This window comes from Benincasa hispida, unplaced genomic scaffold (assembly GCF_027475165.1).
Source record: "Benincasa hispida cultivar pf3 unplaced genomic scaffold, pf3_genome.v1.1 HicScf236, whole genome shotgun sequence".
Taxonomy (NCBI): Eukaryota; Viridiplantae; Streptophyta; class Magnoliopsida; order Cucurbitales; family Cucurbitaceae; genus Benincasa; species Benincasa hispida.
In genome coordinates this window covers 14,066-24,429 of record NW_028326312.1, presented here as the reverse complement: position 1 = coordinate 24,429, position 10,364 = coordinate 14,066, and the positions used below count along the sequence as shown (strand labels likewise).

At 31.8% G+C, this 10,364-nt stretch overlaps 1 long non-coding RNA gene across 1 annotated transcript; it reads right to left on the bottom strand.

Moving 5' to 3' along the window:
• Window positions 1-8,473: 8,473 nt before the first annotated feature.
• On the bottom strand, window positions 8,474-10,110 carry LOC150030396 (uncharacterized). The gene is made up of 2 exons (XR_016526948.1): window positions 9,364-10,110; window positions 8,474-8,716 (listed from the first exon to the last, which is right to left on the bottom strand). It is a non-coding gene; the product is annotated as an uncharacterized LOC150030396 (long non-coding RNA).
• Between the last annotated feature and the right edge of the window lie 254 nt (window positions 10,111-10,364).

The following is a 10,364-nucleotide window of genomic DNA, read 5'->3' as shown; positions in this document are numbered from 1 at the left end:
TGAATCATATTCAAATAACTTCTCCATAATCTCTAATTTTAATATGAATCTCATTCATATTAATTATAACCTATAGTTTTAATATGAATCTTGTTCATACTAATTATAACCTATAGTATTTTATGAATCTTATTCATATAATTAATATTGAATCTTATTCAAATATTCATCTCTCACATATTATAAAGTATAATTTTGAAGTTTATTCAAAATCAACTTTATGTTGTAATATATCCATATACATTATATTAATTGTGTCTTATAAAATTAATTCCCTTATTTAATTTGAAAATTTTAAATTAATCCAAAATTAATTGGTTATTTTTTATATTATTGGATATAGTGTATGCTCTAGTTTATTGTATTAATATGCATTATTATATTATAATTGTTATATTTACTATTTTGTATACCCCACTAGCTTTAGGACAAGTGTGAGATTGTTATGGATTGTGCCCTAAATCTGGTAGTTTATAATGTATAAATGAAATTCATTTATTTAATAAAATAAGGAGTTATTTTATTTGATATTTAGACTTGTGTAACTCAATCTAATAAACTAAGATCTGATATTATTTTATGTAACTTAAACATGTATGTGGTTGACATACATGTGAATCTGTTTAAGTAATAACCTAAATGGTCTGTAGTATATGGATAAGGTTGGGTGTCTTATCCTAGTGACACTACAGATGCCATTTTGTAATTGTTACAAAAGTTACAAAGTGTTACAAAGGATTTGATCCTAATCGTTCATGTAGAGACATATGAGTGAGAATTTCCTAAACAAAGAGTTTGTACATAAGATTGGACTGCGAAATGATTAGTCTCTGTTTATAACACCGTCAATTGAAGACTATATGTCACACCCCTTCCCAGATTTCCCTTTAACCTGTAAGGAGATGTGACTGCAACAGTTACCAACCCTCTCGTTGGCACTTACTGCATACTAACCTGCTTAACCTAAATTAAAACCCTAAAATGCACACAAACTCAACCATATACTTAAGACAATACATTCATTAATAGAGTTCTACATTACTCTTCATTAATACAACTTATATACTTTACATAAGCAGTGGGCCCAACACACTCAACTAGTCCTTACATGACATAATACAAGCGTACTACTTTACACATAACCCACACATAGACTTTCTAACATAGACTTTCTAAACATCAGCTCTGGGAGGCCCTTCAGCCTCAACTTCCACATTAAATATCTTTACAAGAGAGCGACTCCTCTTGTCCGCTCTTGAGCATAACCTTACTGAACTAAAATTTGATTGGGGGAGGGACCCTCCAACCCAACTTTCACTATGACCTTGGTCAAGGTGTGTTACTTCTGACCATTACTTATGTCTTTAATTGTAACTCATCGAACATCTTACATAAAACTTGAAGCATAAAACATAATAACATTCTGTGAATACTTCCTGAATCTTAGTTGAGAACGAGCATTCATCGCTCAAGTTCCCAACGTCTGTATCAAGCCAAGAGACCCATACTTCGGCCTCAGGTTATTAAATATGGCCTAAGAGACCCATACTTCGGCCTCTCATTTAAAACTTTCTACGTGCACGTGGAGTTACTAAGTACCGTCAACACCTTAGGTACTTTCTGGACCCTTCCATGCCTTCAGTATTAGGCTTACTAAAAACATATCATGCTTTAAAATCATACGTATTATGAATCTCAGAACATAGCTTCAATCTTAGCATTTGTAGAAATTTAGCTATAATCTTTAAAATGCATGTTTCGACATAGAATACTCAATTGGAAATAAAACTAACAAATCACCTTGGCATGCGATAAAACAAGGACGTACTTAATTGCTTGAAAACATATAAACTTATCAATAATTATCATTGAAATCGAATGGTTAACCAATGCATAGCATCCTTCATTTAATGCGGAACCAACTCAATGCATAACATCCTTCACTAACAAGTTTTACTTAAACTTGAGTTCATCTCTTGGGCTATGGCTCCTCTTTCCATCACCTTCCTAGTCCCATTGGCCCTACATGTACGTAAATAGGATCCTATCATCAACCATCTCTAAGCTTGGTTACCACTTCGAGGTATTGAGCTAAACATACTTTACTAGGAGTCCTTCACATAAACATCAAACTTAGCTTTGTCTTATAGACTTAGCTTTCCCTAATAACATGTGCTAACCATTTAGGTTTTGTCTAGGGCATAAGCACTAGACATTAATCACTTAAGAACATCATGCCTGGACCATACCTATCCATACTTTATAAGTTATTAATCTATCAAGCATTCGTAATTTGTTCACAGGGTTGACATTAGTAGGAGAAGCTCATCGATCTTAAAATGATTTTCCGAAGACTATGAGTGACTCTAATGTTTACAAATGTTTATGAATGATTTAGCAAGCCATGCTTTAATGAAAGTTACTTATTGATAGCCAGCCTCAAAAGTTTGCCAAGCTATTACTTTATTTGCTTTCAGAATTAAGCGCACATTTATTCCTTTCGCTTTCAATTCTTCGTACTTACCTTAGGACGTCGGGTACTTAGTAGAATTAAAAAGGCTTAAATTTTAGCTGGACGCCTCCTTTCTAATGCCTACACCAATACTTAGTAGGATTTTTGGGGTTTCAAACCCTCATTTAGCAAGTAGATGTTTGTTCGCCCAACAAATTCCAGATTCATCTTCTAATGTCAATAACTCGAAATCCATAACTCATTTTAAGAAAAATCCTTTTTCAAACATGCTCATAATTGTCTTAACAACGTTACCTCAAAATTTTAATGTAAAAATATTCGTGGTTTGATCTGAAGCTTTAAATCTTCACCATCAGCCCCAAAACGAACTAACTGCTTGCTCGTATAACGATTTCTAAGTTTAACTTCTAAAATATGTAACTCAAGCCTCATACCTTATCTTGCAAGAGTTCCTTCTACAAACTTACTCGTAAAGGTGATAACAATATTATCTTAAATTTTCAGCTTGAAAATCCATGTGGTTTAGCCCAGATCTTGATTTTTTCATCGACGGCCCGAATTCATACAAAAACAAAACCCATCGTTTCTGGTGAGACTTCCAATGGTATTCTGGAAACTACTCGATGGAAAAACTCGATGCTCGATGGGATACTTGATACTTGATGCTCGATGCATGATCCTTCCTCGATCACACATACTCAATGCACGATCCTTCCTCGATCGCATATACACGATGTTCGATCCTTCCTCGATCGCACATACTCGATGCAAGATGGCATTTATTCAATGTCTGCCTTGTGCTTACTTGATCCTCAGCCACCATCTTTCACGATCAACACTTAGCCAAAATTTCTTTTTGCATGGCTAGCTTATTAAGCACTCGAGAGCTGAGTTTCTCATACTTAAATGTTTCCCTCTTCATTTCCTTATCCTTAAACATACTTAAGTGATGTAATTAAAACTTGGGTCTTACACTATAGGTGACTCAATCTTAATCCTAAATGAGTTATGAACTCTGTATATGAGGGCAGTCCTTTAATCTGTATGGGTAAAAGTGATCATATTTGCAAACTTAATAAGCCTACCATTTTGAGGATTTATCATAAGGAGCTGTGAACAAAGCTACACAAGATAGAATTCACTCCTTCTCGTCTTTAGGGCAAGTAGATGAATTTCTCCCTCATGGGTTGATTTTAGGTCTTGAAAAATGAGACCTCACCCTTTCACTGGCCCGAAAAGGGTTAGTTTATAGTTGAACTATAAATTGTTTGTTCATTAATAGGATCAGTGGTACATAAAAAGTTAGATGTAACTATAGAAGTAAAACAATAATTTGACCCACCTGTAATTACGAGCGATTTCATGGACACAAAAATATATCTAGTGTGAAGAGTGTAGCTGTGGGTCATTAATAGAGTGACTTGCAATTAATGAATGTTAATTAATTCAATTAAAGAGTTTAATTAATTAATCTCGTATTATTGGAACTTCTAATTAATCTGTAGGTCCATAAGGTACCTTGCTAGCTCACTTAGGGTAAAACAAAAATCAACTTTATATTATAATATATTTATATATATACATTATATTAATGGTATCTTATACAATTAATTCCTTATTTAATTTAAACAATTCAAGTACCATTGATCCCTTTAATGAACAAACAATTTATAGTCCAACTATAAACTAATCTCTCTTGGGCCAGTGAGAGAGTGATGCCTCATTGTTCAAAACCCATAATCTGTTCATAAGGGAGTAATTCATCTACTTACCCTAAAGATGGGAAAGAGTGAATTTCATCTTGTGTAGCTATGTTCCTAACTCCTTACTCGGACAAATCTAAAAAATGGTAAGCTTATTGAGTCGGAAAATCCGGCCACTCTCACCCATACAGATCAAAGGATTGCCTTACACAAGAGTTCATAACTTACTCAAGATTAAGGTCGAGTCATTTATGGTAATCCTATGAAATGTTAATCTCTTCAATTAACGGTGTTATAAAGAGAGACTAAGTATTTCGCGGTTTGGTCTTATACAAACCTTTTATATAGGATACCTTCACTCGTATGTCTCCACATGAATGATTAGGATCACATTGTTTGTAATACTTTATAACTTTTATAACAATTACAAAGTAGGTCATACTCGTAGTGTCACCAGGATAAGGCACCCAATCTTATCCATATACTATAAACCATTTAGGTTATTACTTAAACATGAACCACTTGTATGTCAACCACATACATGTTTAAGTTACATAAAATAACCTCGGATATTAATTTATTGGACTGAATTATAAAATTCTAAATGTCAAATAAAATAACTCCTTATTTCATTAAATAAATGAATTTCATTTACGTTGAGGTTGATGCCCTAAATTTCATGGGTTTCGTAGTTTGTAAATTATTTGTGCACAAATTATTTTTTAATAAAATAAAGTGTTATTTTATTCGACATTTAGTCTGCATTTACCCAATCCAATAAATTAAGATCCAAGGTTATTCAATGTAACTTAAACATGTATGTAATTGACATACAAGTGGATCATGTTTAAGTAATAACTTGAGCGATTGTAGTATGTGGATAAGGTTGGGTACCTTATTTTGGTGAAACTACGAATACAACCCACTTTGTAATTGTTACAATAGTTGTAAAGTGCTATAAATAATATGATCGCTAATTCATGTGGAGATATGTGGGGGTATCTTATATTGGACCACAAAATGATTAGTCTCTTTTTATAACACCGTTACTTGAAAAGACTTATATTTCACTAAGATGACCATATGTAACTTGACCTTAATCATGAGTGAGTTGTGAACTCCTACCTATGAAGACAATCCTTTGATCTGTATGAGTGAGAGTTAACAGATTCACCGACTCAATAAGCCTACCACTTTTGGGATTTGTTAGAATAGAGAGTTGAAATACAACTACATAAAATGAAATTCACTCCTTCCCATCCTGAGGGTAATTAGATGAATTGCTCCCTTAAGTATTGCTTTTAGGTCTTGAATAATGAGGCACCTCAACCCCTCATTGGCCAGAGAGGGGTCTAGTTTATAACTAGACTATAATTAATTGTTTATTAAAGAGATTAGTGGTACTTAAAAAGTTAAATGTAACTATAGGAGTAAGACGATAATTTTGACCCAGATGTAATTATGAGCAATTTATGAAAGGTCAACTTACTGTTGATTGGTTTTATCGGTAAACACAAAAATATATCTATAGTGCAAAGAATGTAGCTATTGATCTTAGTGGAGTGACCGACAATTAATGAATGTTGATTGATTTAATTAAAGAGTTTAGTTAATTAGTCTTGTATCATCGGAGCTTCTAATATGTAGGTCCATAAGACCCTCTTGCTATTTTATTAAGGATAAAACAAGGGATAATTATTTTTGGAATAATTTAAATTGTTCAAATTATTTGGAGGAATTAAAGGTGTTAATTATATTGTGATGAGGCTGTTCGTGAGCTAATTGGGCTTCGAGATTGCATATACGTGAAAAGAGCTCTAGGCAAACAAAAAAGGGATCCGCCTCAAATCAAAACTCTTTCTCCTTTAATATAAAATATAATATATGTTGATACATTATAGTATAATTAATTATAAATATGATTTACAATTAAAACTATGTAAACTATGTAATATGTTAGAGATAAATATTTTAATAAGATTCAAATATTTTATATGAATTAAACTAATATAAATACTATTAGTTAAAATTAATGTGAATATGATTCATATTAAAATTATATGTTATATGAGAGGTTGTATTTTGAATATGATTCAAATCATACTAATATATTATATTTAAATAGTTGGTTAATTAAATATTAATTACTCTTATCAATTTAGTTATATATTAAAGTAGTTTAATATATAATTTAGATTAACTAGGAGTTATTCTATGTGAGTGAAGAGTTATTTTTTTTAATAAAAATTGTTGCTCCATCTCTCTCGTTTAAACAAAAGGGAGGAGTTTTTTGCAAAGCCCATCGATCACGAAAAGAAACTCATTTTCTCTTAGAAGAATTCTCTCTAGATCTCTCACTCCCTTTCAAATCTCTCTATCTTTTCCTTCTCTCAAAAGTAAAAAGGAAACCACATTTCCCATCTCTTATCCTGAGAATAGCAGAGACTCCAAGTGGTGGTGTCTTATTCGTTGGAGAAGTTTTTGGGTACGGCACGATTTGGCTTTGATACCAATGGAATGAATGAAATTCCATAACGGAAGCATGTGAATGCACATGCCAATGTAATTCAATTTGAAAAATCAAAAAATAGAGAAAATATAAATGGAGTACAGGACGAACATATATCATAGAACATGCTTTTAAGGGAAAGAGAAGAATACCTCTTGAAGACCTTCTTCAACATAGTCCTTCCCCTTTCCATGAACTCACGAACACCAAAACTTCTTCCGAAACTCATGAACGAATATGAACTTGTAGCAAGATACCATCAATCGATTTACTTACTATTCTCTAGACAAGGATCAAGGATTGTGGGATCCTTAATTTGGTAAGGAGGATTTTTGTGAGAGAGCTTTTGTGTGAAAGAGAGAGAGAGAATTTTTTTTTAGAGAGAAACTCTTTTTTTTTTTTTTTTTGGTGATATGTATAAATGAATCAACACAACAAAAAAAATCTCCCTTCTCTTTTTATGAGTGAAGGTGAAATGATTGGAGATGGAGTTATAATTGCCTTCCACACTTCACAAATAACTCCCAAAGGAATTATTTCCTTAAATTCAAATTTAGTTTAAATAATTTATGTATTAAATCAAATTTAATATATATAATTAAATATATATTAGGGAGATTTTTACAAATAGAAATAAATGACAAACTATTTATAGAAATAGAAAAAAACACTGATAGACACTAATAAACTTCTATCAGTGTTTATCAGCGATATACTTCTATTAGTTTCAATCACTGATAGACATTAATAGACTTCTATCAGTGTCTATCAACCTCTATCAAAGAATATTAAAATTTTGTTATTTTGTGTAAATAATTTTCCTTACTTTTCTATTTTTCAAAACCCCCCTAAATATTAATTGATTAAAAATTAATTAATTAATATATTAAATATAATATATTTAATTTAATTTGAATCATATTCAAAAAAACAACTTCTCACATAACCTATAATTTTAATATGAATCTCATTCATATTAATGATAACCTATAATTTTAATATGAAACTCATTCATATTAATTATAACCTATAATTTTAATATGAAACTTATTCATATTAATTATAACCTATAGTATTATATGAATCTTATTCATATAACTAATATTTTAATCTTATTCAAATATTTTTCTCTCACCTATTATAAAGTATAATTTTTAATCTTATTAAAAAATCAACTTTATATAGTAATGTATCTATATACAGTGAGTTGGTAAAAACCAACACCAAATCCCAATTTGTACCCAAATCTATGTCTTTTGGCGTAGAGTAATCTCAATATATACAGTAGAGCAATCTTTGTCGTACTATGCATCGAGTAATCTCTAGACACATAATAGAGAAATCTCTGTCGTACTATTTACTGAGTAATCTCAAGGTACATAGTGGAGCATGCAATCTTTGTCATACTATATACGTACCAAGTACTCTCAAGGTGCATAATAGAGTAATCTCTATCATATGTGCACTCAAAACGACCCCTCAAAGGAAAAAGCACTCTGACACACGGCCCAAAGTCTATGTGTATTTGTCGAAGTGTGTCTCAAAGACCAATCTCTCTAGTATGTTATGAAAAAACATTCACGTATCATATGGGTAATCCCCATGGGAATAAGAATTCAGTGGTTTGAAAACCACTCTCAACTTAGAAATCATGGACCTCATCAATTTTGGAAAATCTTACTTCCGCATCATTCATAATTCATTATCAAAACAAATCTTCCCATCAATCTCAAAACATAATGATAATCATATCCCCTCAAAGTATTATTTCACAATTTAAAACACATGTTAGATCCTCAAATGACATAAAGCATATCTCAAATATTTATAAAAATCATAATCTCAATTAAAACGTGACATCACTTGAAATTTCAAAAACAATCAACATTCTTTCTAAAAACACAGATAGTACTATTGAAAGGAAGTTCCATAACTTTAACTAAATAATTAAACAATTTTGTAAAATAACCACTCACAGTATTATTGAAAAGAGAGATTTTTGAGTCGCAAATTATCTCGATCTCCAATGACCTGAAATAATAAATTAGCCTAAATGTATATGGACTTTGAATCACCAATTATAAAATAACACTCCTTATTTAGTACCATAAACCTCAGTTTACATATATTAAGAATAATTAACCATGATTTTCAATGGAGTCAAGTTTAAGTTCACAATGCTGTTTCTTCATTTTCTTTCCAACGACTTCTGTTTTTTTTTTTAAAAAAAAAAAAAAAAAAAAAAAAAAAAAAAAAAAAAAAACCTTAATGTACTTTTAATGATAAAATAACCTATTTTTTCCTTTCAATATCCATCATCTTCTTCCTCTTTATTCAATCTATCATATTTTGCTATATTTTCCTTCTTTCTCCTCTTTTCTTCTTCCATTCCAACACTTCTCTTCTTTTTAGTCTCTCTCATAAACTTCAAAAATGAAGAAAGCATAAGTAAAAGAATTTCTTTCACTTAGCCTCTTCTAATTTCTTCTTCTTTCAACTTGAGTCAACCCCAAATGACACCATGGGGGCTACTAACCTATTCTTGATCAGTGTTGTTCTTAACTCTTGTTCAATCAATCGAAACTTAGCTCGAATCCGAAAACATAGTAAATTCCCATGTAGGAGTCTAACTTATCACACTCCAAATCAATTTGAAAGTGATCAAAACTAGTTATTACCTGCTAAATCTTACGAAAAACGTTTGATAGCTTGCTGGTTTGTGATCGAAAAGGTTCGAGCTTGTGGATATGAACACCTTAGGCCATGGGTAATCCAGAACAGAATCACTTGAGTTGTGAGTCTATTGGTCGTCATTGTGATTAAACGCTGCTACAAAGTTGTTGGTGGCAGAAATTGAAGTTATGGGCGTTGAAATCGTCATGGGGTCGTGAACTGTTGTCGCCGACTGTTGAGGTGAACCAAAAAGTCCTCGTCTCTACTTCAGCTCCAGCTTCTGTCAAAGACAAAGAAATAAAAACATTCGGTTAGAAATGGTTAGAAGCTGCAACAAATCTGCTTCAACAAATTATTGTTATGTTATTTCTGTTACTGTAATAAATTTGTACCAAAAAAAATCCAGTTCTATGTGATAAAATAAGTGTTACAACAGAAAAATAGTTTAGAGAGGTAAAAATAAAGTCTAAGAGGAAGTTTGAAAAAGAGGATGTACTCATCTTTGTAGTCTCAACTTGTAATCTTGAAGATCCTTTTCACAGTGGATGTAGGTGGATTACAAACACCTAACCACCATACTCCTTGGTTTGCTCTTCTTCTTCTCTTTGCATTTCTGTGTATGCATGTCATCTTCTTCCATACTTGAAGCCTAGAATCTGAGCACAACAGTCTAACCCTAAACAGAGAAGAATGAAGATCATAGAAAGCAATTAGAGAGAGAGAGAGAGAGAGAGACAAAAAAAACCTGAAATGTTTTTTCTGTAGGCTGGAAGAAACGTAAAGTTGAAGAGAAGAATGAATTACCATCTGTTGAATCAGTCTGAAGTCTGTCACATCAGGTATAGCTGCTTCCTTATCATCTTCTTTGGGCTGATCAGAAAGGTAAATGCAGAAATAAGTCTTTTGGGCCTTTGTTTTGTTTGTTCTGTAGAAAGGCCCATCAATAGCAACTGGTATCAGAGTTCCAGGTTTCTTGGAGGTCTTGAAGTTTTTGTTCAGCATTCTT